Source organism: Melozone crissalis, unplaced genomic scaffold (genome assembly GCF_028551555.1).
Source record: "Melozone crissalis strain CALT ecotype California unplaced genomic scaffold, PUWL_Pcris_2 ptg000018l_1, whole genome shotgun sequence".
Taxonomy (NCBI): Eukaryota; Metazoa; Chordata; class Aves; order Passeriformes; family Passerellidae; genus Melozone; species Melozone crissalis.
Genome location: NW_026535796.1, coordinates 8898932 through 8919769, shown reverse-complemented (window position 1 = coordinate 8919769; position 20838 = coordinate 8898932). Strand labels below are relative to the sequence as shown.

Genomic DNA, 20838 nt, shown 5'->3' with positions numbered 1-20838 from the left:
AGGGGGATAGAAAGTAAGTAAATAAAGCTAGTATAGAAAGCAATCTTGCCTCCTAAAGAGTTGCAGCTGAGCCAATTATTAAGGATTAGGAGCAGACCTGATGTTAATTGGCCTCAGCTGTAGCCAATGAGAAGAGTGTTGTAAAACAGTGGATTGGTTGGTTGAAGGGAACTGCAGTCAGTTGGCTGCTGTGAGGACAAGGAAGAGTCAGTGCCTAGAGGAGCTTCCTACAAGAAACATCAAGGGGGTACAAAACTCTAGCAATATGGAACCTTTGCAATGTAATGACAATAGAACTCTTGCAATACAATGACAACAGTTAGTCTGTACCTTCTGTTAGTATTATGAGGGTAATAATGAAGGACTCTTTTGCTATATGAAGTGGTAGAAGCATAAAGCCGTAAATTTTTAATTTAAGTCCTTACACCTGTCTCCTAAACCAGGCTAATAAAATGTATTGCATGTTTTATTTTAGTCAGGATTGCCCTAATGGATTCTTATCCTGATTCTTTAAAGTGACCCATGGGACTTGGACTTGACTGCAGTCTGCTGAGGACCAGCAGCACAACAGGAGACTGGTAAATGTGTAATATCACATTTGTTTTGTGAATTAATTTTGCAGTAGCATTACTGATGCTGTAAACTTTAGTCTATGATCTTTACAGAAATACACGCAGCTGTTAAGAAAACCAGGAAGAAAAGTTGGAAAGTTTAGCTTCATGCTCTCACCATAGGCTGGAGGAGAATTTCAAAGTTAGGCTGTGGATTTTATTGGCTTTGAGATGACTTCTGCTAGATGTGGACCAGCTTTGAACTATGCCCAGCTGCTTTCTATTAAAAGTGTTTTAAGACCATTTTGAAATTGCCTACGCAGGAGGAGGATAAAATGACAGCAGTGCATCCTTCACAAGTTCAGTAACTGCTGGCCATTCTCTTGGTGGTATGGTAGGAAGGAAGCTTCAGGGACCAAAAGAAGCTCAGCACTGAGGGCAGGCAGATTCTTTCACATGGAGGATGGATCTACCCTAGTGCCCACCACTAAATTGTCTCTGTGGGGCTGATCCTACATTTTCTGTGTCAGGCTGCTGCAGGATGGGTACCAGGCCTGGTGTCTGAGTGCCTTCCGTGGGCCATGGCCAGGGTGATCTGATGGACAGTGCAGGGCAGGGGCCATCCCTGGTCATTCCTGTGTGACAGAAACCACTTCTGTGGCACAGCTAACCTGGAAGCTGTGTCTGAGCTGCTCTGACTCCTGTGCATGCTGGAATTGTAGTCTTAGTTACTGATTCATCTTTGTCCATCAGAGTTCATATAAAAATATTGTGTAGGCAGTAGAGGGAGTGTTTGGCTGGTGTGCTAGCTCCTCTGTACCAGCTATGAGAATGGAGCAGTGCTAAGGGGCACTCTTCTGCTTTTGGATTCCTATAGCTGCATTCCCTTCAGTGAACACACAAAAAGGGGAGGGAAAAACTACTTAGGAACAGCCTTTTTCCATCCCCCTTTCTTCATAGGATTTCTTCCAATTTACTAAACCACTTTCATCCTGTGATCTGCCCATTTTGTTAGGAGGTCTTCTTGCTGTTCAACACCTTCTTGGTGTTTGAAGTGCTCAGCTGACAATTCTGAGCAGTTTTTTGTTCATATGCTTCCACTGTGATTTTTTCCAGAGACATAGTACCAAACCTGTTAGAGTTTAAGGAGTGTCTGGTTGATGTTTAGTCCTATGGTTAAGTTTTGGGCAGTCCTGCAAGGAGCAGGTAATTGAAATCAATTATCCTTATAGGTCCCTTTCAGCTTGAGCTATTCTATGGCATTTGCAACCATAAAACCTGCAACATTCATATTTTTAATTGGGGATCCTGACAATCTGTGTTGTCCTAAATGATGCAAAGTTGGGAGGAATATGGCTCAAGAAGGCAAATCGGTAAAATGCTCATGGCATGATCAGTATAAGGAAAGGCTGCAAAACCCTAATGGGACTTGGCATGGTGTTGATAAAGGGCTTCTAACTGAGGACAAACAGATGGACAGATCAGACAAGAACAGATCGTATCCTTCCCACACTACTACTGTCTCAGTCTTACTAAGTTTTGGCTTTGGATCTTGGCTTTGTCAGAATTTTCTTTGCAGTCTCCTGTGAAGATGCTTTCACATTTGCTAACCCATTTTCTCAGCCTGCAGGCTCACACTCTTTCCCACAAGGTTGGCTTCTCACTACCTACCCTTCTCCCTCTCGTGGTCTCTGATTTCCAGAGTAATCAGTAAATGTATCCTCTGCATGTGAATGCACACCCTTCAGCACATAATACCATGTGGCTCCTCTAGCCAGATGCACAGATCCATGAAATACTGAATTCATTTTGTGCATGGATCCCTTTACCTGAGTAGGAGCCAGAAATCCTGACAGCTTAGACATCTTAGGGCAGGAAACTCAGATCACAGGATTCAGGGGCACGGCTGGAAATTCTGTTTGTTGCAGTCTGTGTTGTTTCCCGCCTCAGTCCTTTTGCTGGGTGACAGGCTTGGAAAGGATTTGGATGGTGAAGCAGGGAACCACCCACAAACTCATCACTGACCTCCTGGGAGAGGAGCAGGGGGCAGACTTGCCAGTGGACGTAGCCACCCTGCGCCCTTCCTGCTCTTTACCAGGCGTGCACAAATGCCTGCAGAATCAGTGCTTCACCAGGGCTCCTCGCCCTGGCCAGTAGCATTTTACAGGCTTATCTGTGCGCACAAGCCAAACCTCTTCCTGCTGCTTCTTTGTTCCCCGAGGGGAGGCAATGGAACAGTCCCACTGCTGCTTTTAAGTCGATAAGTCAAGAATTTCGGCCGGAGCCTTCGCTTCAAACGCTGATGTCATGAGCAACAAGCCAAGCAGCTTTTCTGAAATGATGACTAGAAGATGTGTGTATGGCTCGGCTCTTGGCAGGCAGATGGCGCCAGATGGGCGTTCGGCGTGGCAAAAAGCCTCCTCTGCAGGCTGGATCAGGGCAGCAGGATAAAGCCACAGGCGGGACACACGGGAGTACGGGTGCTGTGTGTGCCCCACTGAATGGTTATCACACTGTGCTGCAGTGAAAATACACCCACAGCAAAGCTTTGGTATGGGGAGAGCTGGTTGTCCTGAGTATCATCAGAGAATGTGGTTTCTAAAAATAGACGTGTGACAAAAATGAAGAAAAATCAACAAATATGTTTAGAATCATGGAATAGCTCAGGTTGGAAGGGGACCTTAAAAATCATCCAGTTCCAATCTTTCACTAGACAGCTCAGAGCCCACATCCTTCCTGTGGCCTTGAACACTGTCAAGGATTGGACATCCACAGCTTCTCTGGGCAACCTGTGCCAGTGCCTCACCACCCTCACAGTAAAGAATGTCTCCATAATATCTAATCTAAACCTACTCTCTTTCAGTTTGAAGCCTTTATCCCTTGTCCTGACACTACATGCCCTAGTGAATATTTTCTCCCATCTCTCTTGTAGGCTCCCTTCAGGTACTGGGAACATGTAGGGGGATAGAATATAAGAAAATAAAGCTAGTGTAGAAAGTAATCTTACCCCTAAGGAGTTGCAGCTGGGCCAATTAGCAAAGATTAGGAACAGGCCTGACTTTAACAGGCCACAGCTGTAACCAGTGAGAAGAAGAGTGCTATAAAAGAGTGGGGTGGCTGATTGAGAAGGGAACTGGGGTCAGTGGCTGCTTTGTGAAGGAGAAAGAGTCAGTGCTCTGAGGAGCTGGCCACAGGAAAACACCCAGAAGGTATGAAACTTTTGTGATAAGGAGACAAGAGCATGGGACCTCTGCAATAAGATGACAACAGGAACCTGTTTGTTTTGTTTTGGGTTTTATTACCAAGTGGAAGACATCCTTGTCATGTCCCCGTATTACTCTGCTACAAATGAGGGAGCATTTTCTTTACTAACTTTGATTCTACTATCATTACTGTGATCTTAGGTATATATCCCCATGGGACTTTAGGGAAGAACAGCAGAAAGATGTTTTACAAATCCAAGAAACTGCCTGGAATCAAATCTCCAGGTCCTGGGAAAGTGAGGAGCTTGGGATTTGCTGCTTCCCAGAGCTCCCTCTTTTTCTGCTGAAGTGAACAACTAAAGGAGGGCAGGCGACTCATTGTATAAGAAACAGAACTAAATCAGCTGGATCAAAGCATGATCAATCAAAGCATAAGAGCAAATTTTGAGTGTCCCTGAAGACTTTCACAAAATACCAAATTCTGATAGTAAAAACACAAAGGAGTGTATGAGAGGCCCAGTTTTGCACCACTTTTTCTGGGAACTCGCAGATACAGGATAAGTGTCAAGTTATATTTGCAGCTGCAGCCTTCAAATGACTTCTGTTCTTTCCAGATTCTCCAATTACTGAAGAACCTGTCCTCGAGATTTTTGCGACACACAGTGTCACTGTGAAGAACCAAGCACACTGCAAGCATCAGGGTCCCTTGCAAGGCAAAGCCAAGGCCCAAAGTCACATCAAGGACAGTATGGAGGAGACAGAGGAAGAAAACATGGTGTTGGAGAAAGCCAGGACTGCATTAAAGCCAAAATCTTGGTGAGAAAATACAGTGGAGCCATTATGCTGAATCTGAAAAATCACTGTCTGCAGAGGAATGTTGTGATAGAAAAAGGGCCAATGGCTTCAAGGCTGTTTGGATTAACATTAGGAAGAAATTCCATACTGTGAGGGTGGTGAGGCACTGTTTGTTCCAAGAAGCTGTGGTTGCTCCATCCCTGGAGCAACCTGGTCTAGTGGGAGATGTCCCTGCTCATGGCAGAGGATTGGAAGGAAATGATCTTGAGGTTTCTTCCAACCAAAACTATTCTGTGAAAAACTAATTTAGCTAGAAAACACTGCTGAACTATCTTCTGGGAGTTACAGTTCAGGTACCTGATCTAGTGCAAACTGTCTCTCTTTATTGCAGGGGGATTGGACTAGATGAGCTTTAAAAGTACCAGCTCAAACTATCCTGTGAGACCTTTTGTTCCTATATTTGATCCCCAATGACAACAATTTTCTAGTCCCCATTCTCAAGGCCAGAGTGCATCACAGGATATGCAAGGCAAACAGCAAGTCTGGGCTATTGAAACATTTAAGAAAGAAAAACATCCATTTCAAGCAATATATATATAATTTTTCATCTAAAGCTTTTTATTTTTTGTTCAAACTTCCTATAGAAAAGGGAAGACATTTCTGAGCTACTCTGTAATGCATGGCACAAAGAGCTCATTTTCAGAGTAAGTGCAATAACTGAAATGTCTAAACATTTGAAGTGACCAAGTGAAGAAGGTGGCAAAGAAATAGTCATTAGAAAAGCATTGTGATCATGAGTAAATCTAAACATACAGGTTACCCCTCCTTGACTTCCTGCTATACATACTTATATTTCTTTATACATAAAAATATAACGCATACACACAATTTGGAGTCAATAAATTGTGATTGTCTAGCACAATAAATCTGTGCTAGTTTGAGTTCCCTCTGTGTGGGAAGCTTAGAGCCTCTAAGAGAAGTATCTCACAAAAGTTGCTTGTGGCTTGTTATTCACAAGCAACAAGAAGAGGCCAGAACATTCAGCACCTCTGAAAGTCACACTAATGGGTTTGGGTGTCTAATTTTGGCTGCTTTTTCCTCAATTGGACCAGAACTGACTTGAACAAGTGGCTGATTTTGTTGTATCCATCAGATAGCAACCGTATGATCCATGCTTATCACAGCTTGTGCAACACATGGGAGTGTTCCTATCAGCAGCAGCAGCATCTGACTAACGAGACTGTTGCTCTTCTTTTTCTGCTAATATTTTGGTTCTTTCTTGGATTCTTTCCTCTGTCTCATTCAAAATGTTGGGATTTCTCATTAATTAAATTGCAATCACTCATGGTACTGTCCTGGTTTCTGCTGAGATAAAGTTAATTTTATTCTTAGTAAGTGGTACGACACTGTTTTGGATTTCGTAGCTAAGTAGTGTTTTCTCTTATTAAAGGACTGCTCAGTTTTCCATGCTCTGCCAGTAAGCAGGTGCTCAACAAGCTGGGAGGGAGCATGGCCAGGACAGCTGGCCCAACCTGGCCAGAGGGATAGTCTTATAGACTATCATGTTCAGTATATAAACTGGGAAGAATTGGCTGGGGGCTGCCAGTCACTGCTCAGGGACAGGCTGGGCCTCAGAGGGTGATAAGCCATCTCTTGGGTTTTATTTCTCTGTCTCTCTCTCTCCTTTTCACCTTGGCTTATCTCAGTCCAAAAGCAATGAAAAAATAAATTAGTGATCCCTATGTAACTATTAAAAAAGGACACATAAATTCCCAGCTTGGAGGAATTAAGCATCTGTAAACAGCAGAGATCAATGTGATTAAGATGTTCTGAGGTGTAGGTAGCTTTGGTATTTAAGGTTCACATTGAGGTTGCCAAAGACCTTAATGTATGACAAATAATATAATTTGTCATATGTTATTGTGCTCATCGACTCTTTTAAAAGAGTCCCATGAGACTCCCATGAGATTCATGAAAGCTGCTTAAATTTTTAACACTAGATCTTTTTGTAGTAAAGAACCTGTACCTAGTTCTGAACTGATCAATGTCACCACAGGATCACTGATCAAAACACCAAAGGATTACAGTAGCCTCAGAAATGCTCAAATGGGCAGATTTTATTTTGTGCTAGTTACAGAGACTTCTTTCTCTATATGACTAAAGCATTTTACAAACAAAAGACTGTTAGATGCCATAAGTAAATAGCCTAAACTATTGATGGAATCCTGTAATAGATATCGAAGTGGGCCTTAGTAAATGCACATAATGCACAGAAAAAAAATGGCCAAGTATGGAAGCCAGCATAGCTAAAAAACCAGAGAATTCTATGTAGTAGATGAAAGCCTTGAGGTCAAATAGTTACTCAGATGGGAAAGCATTCATGCTCCCTTACATCAGAAGATAACAGAAAACCAATTTAAAGCCTGGAGCTATGATTCTTTTCCTCTTTGAAGACTTGCATTATCTCACATTAGGCTTAGGAGAGGAGAATATTCTCTGTCCATATGCACTGTATTCCTTATGACCCCTGTGCTCAAGTGAGAGCCTTGTATAAAAGCCATTAGCATCAAGTTTGTTATGGCATGCTGCACTGGATGACTTTCCTGGTGCCAGGGGGAAGGTTGCTGCATTTTAGCTGAGAATTTCAGAGCAGAACTTGTATTTGGATACACAACTCTCTGTTCTTTTGATTGAAAACATACAGATTTTTTTCACAGTCCATCTTTTGCTCTTCTCATATATAATGGAGGCTGCTGCAAAGTGGGCTAAAGAGCAAATAGCAAGGTACAACAATCTGTATTTTTTTAAATGACTAATAATCAGGGGTACTGTAATCTTTGGCAAATAAACTTGAATAGCGTTAATAGGATCTTGCAAGTCAGTAAGCACATTCCCTAATCCCAGTCCACATATCACCTGACTACTTCCCACAGGACTGTAGGAGGGATTTATTAAACAAGAAGAGACACAAGGGACTCAAAGTCATAGAAAACAGGTTGTAGGAAATGTACTGCAGAGCTCACCAGCCAGCTAGGAAGAGACAGAAGCAAACCTCTAATGCTAAACACCTCTTCTAAGCATATGTGGAAAATGAGTGGTGGGCAGTGCTCAGAGCAGATTCCAGATGATTCTGTGCCAGAATGTTTGAGGTTTGGTTTTTTTTAATTGCCAACCTTGAAACAGTGTCTCCATTATGTGCCACGTTAGGAACCACATTGCTTTGCTGGACAGAATTTGCTCTGTGTTTCCTAAGGCTCATTTTATCCCCAAAACCCTGCAGGTTTGGCTTCCTGAAATGGGACCAGCTCTGTATTCACACCTACAAGCTGTGGACTCTCCTGCTGTCACAGAGCCTTCAGAACTGATGAAGGTGGTGGATTTTTCAACTCCAGCCTTGGCTTAGCCTGGCAGGGAACCAGACTGTGGAGATGCTCTGTCAGGATACACATTAGAGACATGAGTTGAAGACACCAAAAAGCAGAAAAAATGCGCCAAGATCCCTATCTCAAGTACCACTTACAGACAAATACTGCTTCTGAATCCAAGCCATGAGTGAAGCTGGTACAGGAGAAGCAGCGCTGTTAGAGGAAGGAATTCTAGCAATATCACCTACAGGTAAGACCTGTGATATCCATCTAGCTGGAGCTCCTATCTGTCAGCTGTTACTTTCTTCTGTTTTTAACATATACCACATTTTGTAAAGTTTTATCAAATTAATCTTCTACCAAAAAAAGCATTTATCATCACAGCTTGGCTGGGTTTTGTTCATTTTTCAGAGGTTCTGAGAGGAGATGGAGAGCAGCACAAGGTTGTGCAATCCTTGAGCCAAATTTAAATAATTCTGCCTCCTTCTTGCTAAGCTGTCCCCTGAATGACTGTGTCAGGTATAATGGTACTAGTTGTTTTTTTCCACCACATGACTTCTTACATCACACCTCACATGTGGTTACAGAGGTCACTGTTGGAAGATTCTCTGGCTCCTGACATGGATTCAGTATTCTGAGTTAGGACACTTGATGCTACAGTACACAAACCATCATGTTTGAAACAGCCATTTGCTGTAAATATGTGGTGTTACTGAGACAGGATTATAATCCTTTCAGGCCCTCAGTGAGCACTCAGCCTTCTGGAAGCAAAAGCTGAAGTAATATTAGCAGAGGTCATGCTTCAAGTACACTAATTATGTCTTGAGAATGAAGATGTGAATGAGAATGACCTGCCATGAAATCCCCAGCTACCTTACTAATTAAGGTAGCAAAGTATTTAAGCCTTTATTGTTTAGAACTTGTTTGCTTAATTATTAATTAGAAAATTCAGGCTTTTTGTCTAAGATACTCCCAGGTGACAAAGCATGGTTCTGGCTGTCCTCAGCAGCAGTAAGGCCAGCAGGAACAGGTGATTCATGAGTAGAGCAGAAGAACTTCCAGGTTTCACTGAGGAAGTCTCATAAGGCAACATCCAGGTGGCCAATATGAAAAATGGTCATTTCTCTTCTGTCTCCACTTTGGAATTGCACAACCCATCCATTGGGCATGGCTTTGTTACTGTATCATCAAATAAACAGCAAAAAAATCCCAGAGAGACTGTAGGCTCCAGACAAACTCCTCTGGTGTGGCATGGCAACATGAAGTACTGTACTGAAGAGTATGAGGAGTCCTGTCAGAAGTAGACATTATACAAAAATTGCTTGTGGCAGAATTTGGACAGTAAAATCATCAAATGAGGCATTAAAGCTGCTTTTTCCTTTATTTTGTTCTCATTCATGTATTGCATGTAAACTACACTTTTTTTGGCACGTTTTTTACAATATTTTAAAATATTCCTGTTCCACCCACCTCACCTGAAATTGTCCTGAGTAGGTGCTCATGAGAAAGCAATGGATTGCATTGATGTTTTTCCTTGTGGTTTCACAACTGTTGAGAGCAGAGCTGACAACATTTTAACACTTACATGTAGTGCCTTCTGCTGCAATAGTCTGAAGGGTTCTTCTTACAGTCTCTGATGTGACTCAACAGGCTGAAGAATGGCTTTACCTTTCTGTGAAATCTCTCACACTCTTATTTTAATGTTTTTTTCTCTCTGTCTGTTTTCTTTTATTCTTGACTGCCCAGGTTTGATCTGACTGTGAGGCTGAAGAGCCACATGGTGGTTTGTGCTGGGACAGCAACATGCCTTTGCACATCTTTTCTGTGAGCTTCTGTGTGCTGTCTTGTCAGAGCAAGAACCCTGCAATTAGTGTTTTCTTAGGCATCTGGTGAAATACAGCTGCAGGGTCTAGGGCCTGGAGCTGTCCTTTAGCCTTTATCACAAGCTGTCACTCTGGTTTCAGGGTTGACTATTGGAGAAAAGTCATGCAGATGTTCAGGTTCACAAAGTCCTGCATAACTGCTCAGTGCTTTTATGGCAAGCCTTTTTATAGATCACCCTCTGGTGATAGAGCGACTTCTGTGCACACAAAAGGTTTGTCAGCTGCACAACCCAGCCCCTCACAGGTGGAGCTGCAGTGCTCAACAAACCATAAAACATTGGGGAGGCTCTGTGATTCACCATGAGCAGCAGAATTTTTCAAGCATTGAACTACATTTCATGTTAGGTGAAGAGAAATCATTCTTGATTAACCTTGAGTGACCTAGGGTCGTAAAGACAGTGCTTGAGGTCCCAACACTGTCCTGTTCGAGGTACAATTTATATTGATGTGGATGTTGATTTCATTTTTATAGATGCTAACAGCAATTTATATGCTTTCCTTTTTTTTTTTTTTTTATCCTAGACCACTTCATGAGCGCAGGCTCCACAGGACCTTGCAAAATGAGCCCCACTGTAAGAAGGTACCTCTCAGTTTAAATTGTATGAGTTGATCTGTACCACACCAGCTGTTTTCCATCAGCTTCCAAGGTAATCAAACTAATGAACTGTAGTATGAGGTTATGGGGAATCTCCCAGGCCACGCCAACTGTGTGCACTTTGCTGGGGACAAAGGCCTGCCATTGCCTTTGCAGATTGAAATCTCCAGCATTGGTGTCCTTGAAACGTTTTTTCTATTGGGCCGATTCCATACAAGTAGCTCCTGTAACCACAGACATCCCTGTTGTGCTCAAAGATGGGGATTGTTTCTGTTGCTGCCCAAGCCAGGAAGCAGAACTTCACAGTTGCAGTTTGCCACAGTGGTGTGGCAAAAAGAGGGAGGACAAGAACCATTCCCAGTCCTGACCCACAGCACCAAGAGATTTGCTTCTGACCTGTTTTCACATTACCCTCAAGAGAATCTGCAGAAATGTCCTTTACAACATTAACATGCAAGCTGCAGGTACAGTGTAGAGAAAATTCCATCACCATGGGGTGCTGACAGGAGGTACTCTTGTGCTGATGGAAATTACACACAATTTCTGCATCAGTACTAGGGTTAGGAAGGTTGGGGTTTTTTCTGTTAAAAAAAAAAAATAGATGCTTCCAATTATACAACCCTTTATCCAAAAAAGGCCACGGGAGCAATCCAGAATGTTTCCAGTCAAGTGGAGAAAGACTCTGGCCAGAAAAGACTTTCCTTCTCCTTCATTGTGTTTCCCAACTCCCTCCTTCAAGTTAGCTGGAGCCTGGAGCGGCATGGCTCAGAGCCAAGGAATAAGGATGGTACTGCTGAGGCTTTGTTTACTCTGTTCAATGTGGAGGGAAAGGGTGAAGCAGTTATTGCTCCAGACACTCCCAGTGCTACCTTATTTTTCATGTCATTATTTCAACAGGCAAATCCCCATAACAGCACTGACTCAACACTGTCTGTCCCCTCAGCAATCTGGTGACATCATTTTCACTGCCAGTGGGTCAGTGCCAGCCAAGTGGAGGGAGGCTGACTTGGGTCCTCAGAGAGACTTCTATTACTGTAATGATCTGCTAGGGTTACTGACCTTGTACTTATCATCCTTTCAGAGAATGCTTTTCAAAAGTAACAGCCTTATTTTTTCATCAGAAGGTAATTACACAGTACAAATTGGCCCTCAGGTTGCTCAGGGTAGAAGAAATCAATGAAGGAAGTACTCTCCTAGATACACAGAGACTTTGGAAGTGAAATATTTTTGCCCCAGAAAAGGACAGAGGGAGGGAGCCAAACAGAATAAAGTAGTGCTTAAATAGCTCATTATTTCTTAGCTTTCCCTGACCACCCAGTAATCTGCAGCTGGCTGAAGGAGTCCCAGAACCATGGCCCTAGACCACAGCTCAGATGCAGAAGACAACTAGGAGATGTATTATGGTGTCCTGCACTGTGATGTCAGTACTGGCACGTGGTTCACAGGCACAGAGGAGGTCTGCAGCAATAAATACCCTGTCACAGGCCTGCTCCCAGGGATGAAATGCTTTTTCTGAGTCACTGTGTGCAGTGACACTGGGGACACTGACCGTCTGAATTCCCAGGAGCAATGGAACATCTCCAGACACAGAGGTAAGCACAAGACTTGGGGCTAAGCTCAGGCTCCCTGTGTGGCCATGGGTATGTCACTGACCTGCTTTGCACCTCCGGTGCTCACCTGGGGATTAGATACAAGAACACCTCCTCTTCTATCCCTTCCATTTGGCAATCTCTTCAAGACCAGGTCTCCTTTTACTAGATGTGTATGTAGCCATAGCACTTTATACAGGTGCTGCTTAAATTAAAATTCAGGACATGTGTGTGCTCAGAGGGTGATATTATCATGTCTTGACACAACAGAAAATTGGTGTTACAAGTCATTTTTCTTGTAGCACATTTCAGTCTGACTGGGATCTGTTCCCTAAATGAGAAGCAAAGAAATCTGTGGCACATAGGAGTCTGTGTGGCAGTCTTTCTGGACCAGAAGTCCCAGAAAGCACATTAAATTAAGCATATAGAGGTCATCTTGTCAGGTAAATGTCATCTTCTTTGTTCAATTGCTCCTTACACGTGCCTAATCATCACATGGATGTCTAATCAGCAGTGCTCCCAAACATAACTGAGCATGGCCCAGCTCATCAAGGCAAAATGGTAAGTGATGCTTCTGCCCAGTCTGGGAACTGCAGAATGCAGGGACTCTAAATGGTGAGATCAAAGACAATGGTTTGGATTGGCCTGTGCCTGGTGCAATGAACAATATAGTAATATAAAAATATATATATTAATGTGTATTACTAGATTAGGCATCTATTTCTTCAAAAGCCTATCCACACGCTGCTATGAGTCTTCTGACTCCATGAAGAGTAATGGACAACATACTAAGTTGACAGAATGAATGGCACACTAAAAGGAGTAATGAGGTGTCAAATTGTGTATTTCCCAATCAGCCTTTTCTGATGGATTAGACCATAGGTGTGTTACTTTGGTTACATGTGCAGCTGAGAAAAAGCACTTCCAGTTACATGGCTGATGGCTGTAGTTGTGTTCTTGTATGGAAGTGCTCCAGGCCTGGATTCTACAGAGCCTGAAATTACTTCAGTAACTTCTGTGCACGTAGGCAAGTGTAAGAGTTGTAAATGGGAGAAAGGTTGGCTCTGCCTTGCACTGCATTCCTTTGATAATAGCCTACCTGTCTTTAGGCAGGACCAGCAGGACATAGATGTGAACTGATTTCCTAGTCTTCATTATTAATGGCAAGTCACAAGGTTTATTTGCATAAACCTGAGAGATGGTAGAAAAACTCTGAAGGAGAATGAGGAGATAACTCTTTTCTGAGAATGAGGTCTCATGAAAGAATTTTGCCATACAGTGCTACATTTACAATCCAGGGGATTTACCTGATGAGGTCCCATGTCAATGCAACAAGAAGTATTAAGTACTTCAAGAAATGTGTTTAAATACAGGCTGAAAATGGAAGATTTGCCGTGTACAGTGGAAATTAAATTGTACATGCAGTTCCCCTTGATTTCCCCTGAGCACTCTGTAGGCTATTAATGCCTCAGAGCAACACCAGCAGAGCAATATCCCTCCCTCTACAAGATCACCTGCTTTGGTTTATAATTGGGTGTAATTTAATCATGCGTTTCTAAAGTGCTTTGGGAGCCAAATATCCGAAAACACTTTACAATTTAATGGCATTAGTGAGACAATGCATTGATACATCCTTGTGGAGCAAAAGTCTGACACCTCAGCTACAGCCAAAGAAACAAAGAAATTAACTGCTTGCTTAGAGTTGCATAGCAGATTAATGGGAGAATGAGATTTCCAATTCCTTCCCCTCTTGCTTCTCAGTTTATGTTTGCATGTTGAGACAGGTATGCTGGTCAGATGCCAAGAGAAATGTGGTGTATTGTTCATTCTTCCTACTCCCTGGGTTTTCCCTGATAGGAAGTAAGGTCCAGGTCATGAAATGTCGTACCCAAGCTCTTTAGGATTTGTACTCATGCACAAGAAGACTCTGTGTGCTGATGGTGCTGGCTCTGGTTGCATGTTTGTGTGTGCAGTGGGAAGCAGCCTGCAGTCACTGTCCCCAGCAGCATTTTGACTTCAAGATGGAGTATCCTGGGAAGGACAGTGCTTCATGGCCCCACTGAGGAGCCACAGCATGTGGCAACAGCTGTGCCCTGAGCTGGGCTTTCATCAGTGACCCCAGTACAGGGCACCCTTAGCAGCACCTCCAAGCCTAGGCTGTGGCTCAGCTCAAGAAGCACCTGCCCATTTATGAACCCTACAACCTGCAGCTGCAAGTTGATCATCTGTAGTGGGTCAGGTGTCCAGCCACTGCGACTTGTTGGGGGTGATTCCCTGCAGGCTGAGGAACCATGAGATTTCATGTCTGAATGCAGTTCACACCCTGCTGTTTTCCAGGACAAACACATTTGCTGGGACTGGCTCTGTGGATCTCACTCCTCTGGGCATTCTCCCTGGTCCAGAGGAAGGGATTGCTCAGGCTGTAGGTGCTGGAGCTGCAAGGGCTACATTGTAGAAACTTGCCTTCATATCCAAAAAACAACAGACTAGCTCTGCCTTCCTTTGAAGTCACTGTGATTTATCTTCTGTTGTTTTAAGGCAGTCTTGTATCCCTTAAAATGGCTTATTTTGGCCAGCAGGCCTCATGAATTCCCTAAAATGGCTCAGAAGCAAACATGACCAGTTCTCAGTCTCTAACCAGGCTTGCTCTGCATCCATGGCATACTTAGCACTTCCCAGCAGTCCATGGATGCACTCTGACAATAGCCTTGTGCTTTTTTTGCACAGACACTGCACTGGGTACATCTCTTCCTTTGTAAAATGGAAGGATTTTGCCAACATTGTATGACAGCTAGTAAGGTTTCCAAGACAAAAAGAGGAAGCAAATCAAATATTACATATCCCACTCTCCCTTGCCTCTTTTGTTGAAACCAGTGAATCTCTAAATCAGGTTGTGACACAGAGCTTAGTTCCAGCTGGCTCAAATTGGTGGTGTGAGCATGGACTCTTCCAGGTGCATAGGGTGAGGTTTTGCAAACATGTTTTAGAGACAGGCCCTGGTGCCTCAGGCCTGTTAGTGTCCTCTTAAAGGGGACAAGAGAGGCTGCCAGGCACAGCTTGAAATGAAACTGATACAGCACCAATAATGAGGGACTATATTTGGAAAGATCTTTCAGGGCTATTTTTGTCTGAGATCATTACTTCTGGACAGCCTGCTGGCAACTGCTGGGCACACCAACACACCCCACCCAGGGTTTGGTTCTCTCTGCTAATGTGGAAGTAGCTCACAGGGGGTCAGCAGAGGGAAAGGATGCTCACACTGGGTTTCCTGCTCTGATTTTCAAACTGATCTGTGCTTGTGTGTACAATACACACAACACCTCTTCACCAAGCCAGCAACTGCCCACCCAAAAGACTGGAAGCAATTCTTTACCATTTTTCTAATAATTCCTACCATGTGTCCTATTTCCCATGCACCCTGGTACACTCCTCCCTGCAGCCACAGCTGGGGCACACCTTCCCTGTCCCTAAAATCAGTGGGAGCTTTCTCTGTTCCCAGCCAGGCTGATGCAAGGAATCCTGGCAGTGCTTCACCCTGCTCAGGGAAGGCAGGCAGGCCTGGGGGGCACGAGAACAGCTCCCTATCCCCTCAGAGATCTGCTTGCTGGGTGGCACTTACCTTCTGCCCTCCCACACTGGGCTTGTTGAGCTGAGCACTGGTACAACAGGAACACACCTCTTCAAAGTTATTCAAAGCAGCAGAGCTGGCTGGGGAGTGAGGCTTGCAAAAGCGCTGTATGGGTGAGGTGCTGATTTATACCCAGGTTCCTCAATGGGAGCCTGTGTCTCAGGGCTCCTGGGGCTCCTTCTTGTCTTGACCTGGGCAGTTTCTGGGTAGGGTCTCTCTGCTGCCAGATATTTGCCGCTGAGGTGGGAAATCAAGAGTCAGAGCAAGAAACTGTAAAACTGACTTTAGCAGATAAGGCATTCCTGTCAAATCCAGCTTAACTGCAGATTTGTTTTTATTCTTTTAGGAACTACATTCTTGATAATTTTAGTTCTGGAAGAAAGGTAGTTACTGCCTGGAGTTGGGCACTGTAGGCTGGAGGGCATCATGCCTCATGTGAAAAAAAAACAAGCTCTCTTCATTAGGAAATGAGCCCGTTCAGACCAGGACTTAAAAGATTCTCTTTAGGGACATTTTTCAGAGACTTTCAGTGGTCTATACCTGCTGACCTATGGGAAAGGAGTAAGGACTGACCTAAGGGCTGAGCAAATCTGCTGATTTGAGTGTGAAGAGTAGCTGATTTCTGTGTTGATTCCACAGAGACTAAGCCTCTATCTCAGTACCTCTTAATATATTGTGGTGTGTTTACCCCAGCTGGACACCTGGTGCAGACCAAAGCCATTTTATCACTACTCTCTCACAGCTGGACAGGAGAGAGAAAATTTAACAAAAGGCTTATGAAGCAAGCTAAGGACAGGGAGACCACTCACCAATTACTGTCACAGGCAAAACACACTCAGCTTGGGGAATTTATTACCAATCAAATCAGAATAGGGTAAGGAAAGTAAACTGCTAAATTTTAAAACATCTTTCCCCTACTCCTCCCTTCTTCCTGGGCATAACTTTATTTCAGAAATCTTTACTTCCTTTATCTGCTGGTGCAGGTGGATGGGGAATGGGGTCTGTGGTCAGTTCATCATGCCTTATCTTTGCCCCTTTCTCCTCTGCTCTCACATATTCTCGCTCCCCTCTTGAGCTACAGTTGCTGTTGCAGTTTTCTTCCCCTTCTCAATAGTGTTGACACAGAGGCACTTGTACCCATTGTTTCTGCTAGACACAAGGGAAGCTCTCAGCAGCCTCTCACAGAAGCCACCCCTGCAGTCCCCTCCTGCCACCAAAGCCTTGCCACACAAACCCAGTACTTATGTACTCTTCTATTTCTCTTCTTTAATTGCACTCTTCTGCTTAGCCATGTTTTTCAGTTTTAGCCCTCTCATAATATTTACAAAAACAAATAGGGCATTGCACCACCTCAGTGAAACACAGCAGCAGCTCTGCTGCTCTTGGAGCTCAGAAGGGGTGAATATAATGAATTTTCCTCAGGCTGGGAGGGGGCAGGTTACAAAGAGCACAAAGACTGTTAAACCCAAAGTAAATTATTCAGAACAGTGCTGAAGTGAACAAGGGGAAATGGGAGTGAAAATGAGAACTCCCTAAATCTGAACTGTCACTTCCTACAAAAACTGCGACCATACTTTTTCCTCTATACAGTGGAAAGCCTTATAGAACTTTAAAACCTTTAAAAATTTTACAAAGCTTTTTATCCATAACTTTGTGAGACTTGCACTCAAAACATAGGGTTGACTGCACTAATTATGGCACTTAGTCCTTTTCTTTTCTTTTCTTTAAAAAAAGATGGACATAGGGACAGAAAATTTGCAGAAGTTGAAACATAAGATATAATTAGTGGAACTAGCTGTGCCTGGTCTGGCATGCAGAACAGCATTGTTGTGGCTGTGTAGTTTGTCTTCATGTGGCTCAAAATGCAGCTGCCCTTGGTTTCTCTGAGGGTCAGTTAGACCAGGTGGTAGAGTGGGAATTCTGCTCAGCAGGGGCACTTCAAGTGTTTTCACCTTCCTTCCCTCTAATTGATTTTGTACTGTAGGATGTCAAAGGTGATATTTCTAATACCCTCTGCTATTGTATCTTAATGGTAATAAAAGGAGCCAAAGATTGGAGAGAATCCTGCTTCCAAGTTCAAGAAGAGACTTGGATTCTGCCTCCTTTTCTCCAGATAGCCCAGCAGGAGCTCCATGGTATTTTAGGCTTCTTTATGAGATTGCATGTAAACACAGAGTAAGCAATAAATCTGAAACACTTCAATCCTTGCAATACAAGTAAATACACCTTTGCACATGATGAGTCACTTTGTAAAAGAGCTGGTCACCGAAAGTGCAGAAACTTCACTACTGTGGCCATGACTAAGTAAGGGATTACAGAAAATCCGAACCACTGAACAGGCTGACAGATAGATCAATAAAAATATACGTTGGTGCTGGTTCTTTTAATGTAGACTGAAATCTTCCAGGAGCCAGTTCTGGAATAAAAATACAGCAGTGGTGAGTGACCCAGACACACTCAGTCTGAGAATATTGTATCACTTTTGTTCCATCTGGAGCTAGGAAGGAGGTATGAGGAAACAGGATGCTCCTCCCAGCAGGCCTCTAAGATTTTGAAAGGAATTGTAAAAGACAAAATAAAAGGAAGAGGAGAGAATCACTCCCTTTTGCCTCCTGTTAAACCCTTTAGGCTGCCCTGAAAACAATTTGGTTGTATTTCTGTCCGATCCTGATTAGTTCTCACATCACGAAGGGGAGTATGAAGGAGTCTCCATTAAACCTGCAAGCAGATCCATTTAACTGACTGGGAGCACTCACACCCACTGTGTTTCTATGCTATAAATCCTTGGAACCTGTTCCACTGGTGACAGATGGCCTGGTTCAGGATTAATGAAACAAAATATCTGTGCCACTGCATCAAACAGCTGAAGAAGCTGGCATCAGATCCCCAACCAGAGAAAAGTGTGCAGACTACTCCACTCCTTTCCTCCTGGAAATGTTTCCTGGGGCGAGAGAGATTTGGCCATAAGTCTGGGAATTGCTGGCAGTGAGCAGTGTTCCTGGAGGAGCCCTGTGCAGCAAGCTCCCTTCTCCCTGGAAGTGTGGACAAATGGCCACTGTCTGTGGGACTGGCTGGAGCAGCAAGGGCCAAGCTTGCTCCTGAGACTGGCATCCCAGGGCAGCCAGGATGTGGTGTGACACCAGCCCAGTGCCTGGCTGGTTTGGGTTGGATTTGCTCTGTAGGGTGCATGTGGGTGTTTTCCAGGGTTCCCCAGGTAGGAATGCTGTGGCTGACTGTGGCAGTCAGCTTTAGTGGGGTGCTGAGCAGCTCCAGCACAGTTTGTGCTGGAGGGTGTAACAGTGGCACAAAGCTGCCCACCACAGAGGGACCTCATATTCCGTGCTGAACCAGTGACAGAAACAGAAAATGAGCAAGGAGATGTTGTATCTGACAGTAAAAATACTGAGTAAATTAATATTTTTAATTGCTGTTACACACAGAAGAAATGAGAAAAAAAATTACATTCCAAACAAAGAATAGTAAAATCAGCATAAAAATGTGTTAAGAAAAGATCCCAGATCAAGTGGCTGTACTGCATGTGGTGACCTTTACAATCACAGTAAAGAAAGTAAGTGCTAGAGACTTTCAGACATGGCAAAGTGCTTGACTGCCCAGAGGAGAGCAGCTGCTTCAGTCAGATTTTCAGTGCACTCTGCCTGGAATGTGTGGGAGAGGGGCTGGAGCAAGAGACTCACATGGGTCCAAGACATAGAGATTAGTGTTCAGGGCAGACCAGCCACTCTGCATTCTCAGGCAGGCAGAACTGCCACTTACCCCGTGGCATTTGCTTTCTCCTTCCTTGTTTGTTTGTTTGTTTTGTGGTTGGTTGTTTGTTTTTTTTCTTGTGGTTTTGGGGTTTTATTCTTGTTTTTTTTGTTGCTTTCTGGTTTTTGAGTTTTATTTAACAAAGCTTCAGGTTCTGCTGGCCTGACCCTGCCAGCACCATAGGCTTGGAGCAAGCCTCCCCAGCTGAATTAGGAGCAAGGCTTGGTCCAGCAGGAACCTGCACCAGCAGGGTCTAGATTAAAATGTTTGCAGTGATTCAGCACCATCGCCCAACGGGCTGGTTTTGGTTTCTTGCTTCTCTTCTGTCAGGAAAAGGTGTCTTTTATTTCCTTATGCTCTGTCTTTTGACTGATCCAAATTGGCCCAGTCATGCTCCCACTGAAGTCTTGGTGGCTCAACATCTGCATCTTGTGCTTCAGCCTCACTTTTGAGCCATCACACCACTCCAGTAACTCACCCGACAGCAGCATAGTGTCACCACAGAAACAATACAGACCACAGAAGTTTTGGCATTCCTGCCAACTGGCCACTTTTTTCCCATTTGTAGTCTGTCTAGAGTTGTGTATTTTTATTCTTTACAGTAAGAGCAAAAATAAAAATAGCATTAAGAAAATTTTCTCCAAACTAAGAAAATGAAAACCCATCAAATATTTTAAAGAAACCATAAAAATTTGCATTGTGTTTGCTTCTGAGTTCATATTAAGATTTTACTGCAGCTGCTTCAAAATAATGGTCCATTTCACAAGTACACAGCTCACATTCCTTGGTGTGTAATTCCTTGCCTTCATTTGTGTTTGTACAGCAGCTAGTGCTACAAAAACTAGGTAGTTTCTAGCTGTGGTCCAGATTTAGATCAGTGAACAGTGGCATTTAGTTGAGAACACGGTGATGGTTGAGAGCAGTATTTCTAGATCAACTTTTGTTCTGGGCCAAGGGACTGGTGGTACAAGCACTTCCTTTGCTACAAAACCCACTGCTACCTTCATTTGGATTAAAAAATGAATCCAAGAAGAATGTGCCGACCTTATTGATTCCATCCAGGCTTTCTCTCTCTGCTGATTTTAAAGTCAGTGAAACTTAGAATCAGAGAAATTAAACATCCCTTTGAAAGCTGTCTCATGAAACCCAGCTGACCTTCTGCAGACTGAATGTTGAACAGAATTACTTCATTTTCTGTTCCAGCTTTTTGAAAAGCCACAGCAGACTGTGATGCACTCTATTTTGGCTGGATTATATTTACTATAGCTAACAGTGAGGGACAAGACCAGACTTCAAAAGTTGGATGCAAGGTTCACAGCTAAGAATTTGGTCAAGGCATTTAGAAGAACTAAAAATCATCTGCAAAACTGAAATTAGAGAGTTCAGATTTTTCAGCTGAACCTCCCTCAGAGTTCAAGTGAGCTGAGCCCAGCCTGTTAACCAGCATGAACAAATATTTTGCAA

General features: G+C 43.6%; 1 long non-coding RNA gene across 1 annotated transcript; it reads left to right on the top strand.

The window, feature by feature from the left end:
• Positions 1–515: 515 nt before the first annotated feature.
• LOC128936745 (uncharacterized) lies at positions 516–9267 on the top strand. Its single transcript, XR_008483000.1, has 3 exons — positions 516–578; positions 4369–4570; positions 7830–9267. It is a non-coding gene; the product is annotated as an uncharacterized LOC128936745 (long non-coding RNA).
• The last annotated feature ends 11571 nt before the right edge of the window (positions 9268–20838 follow it).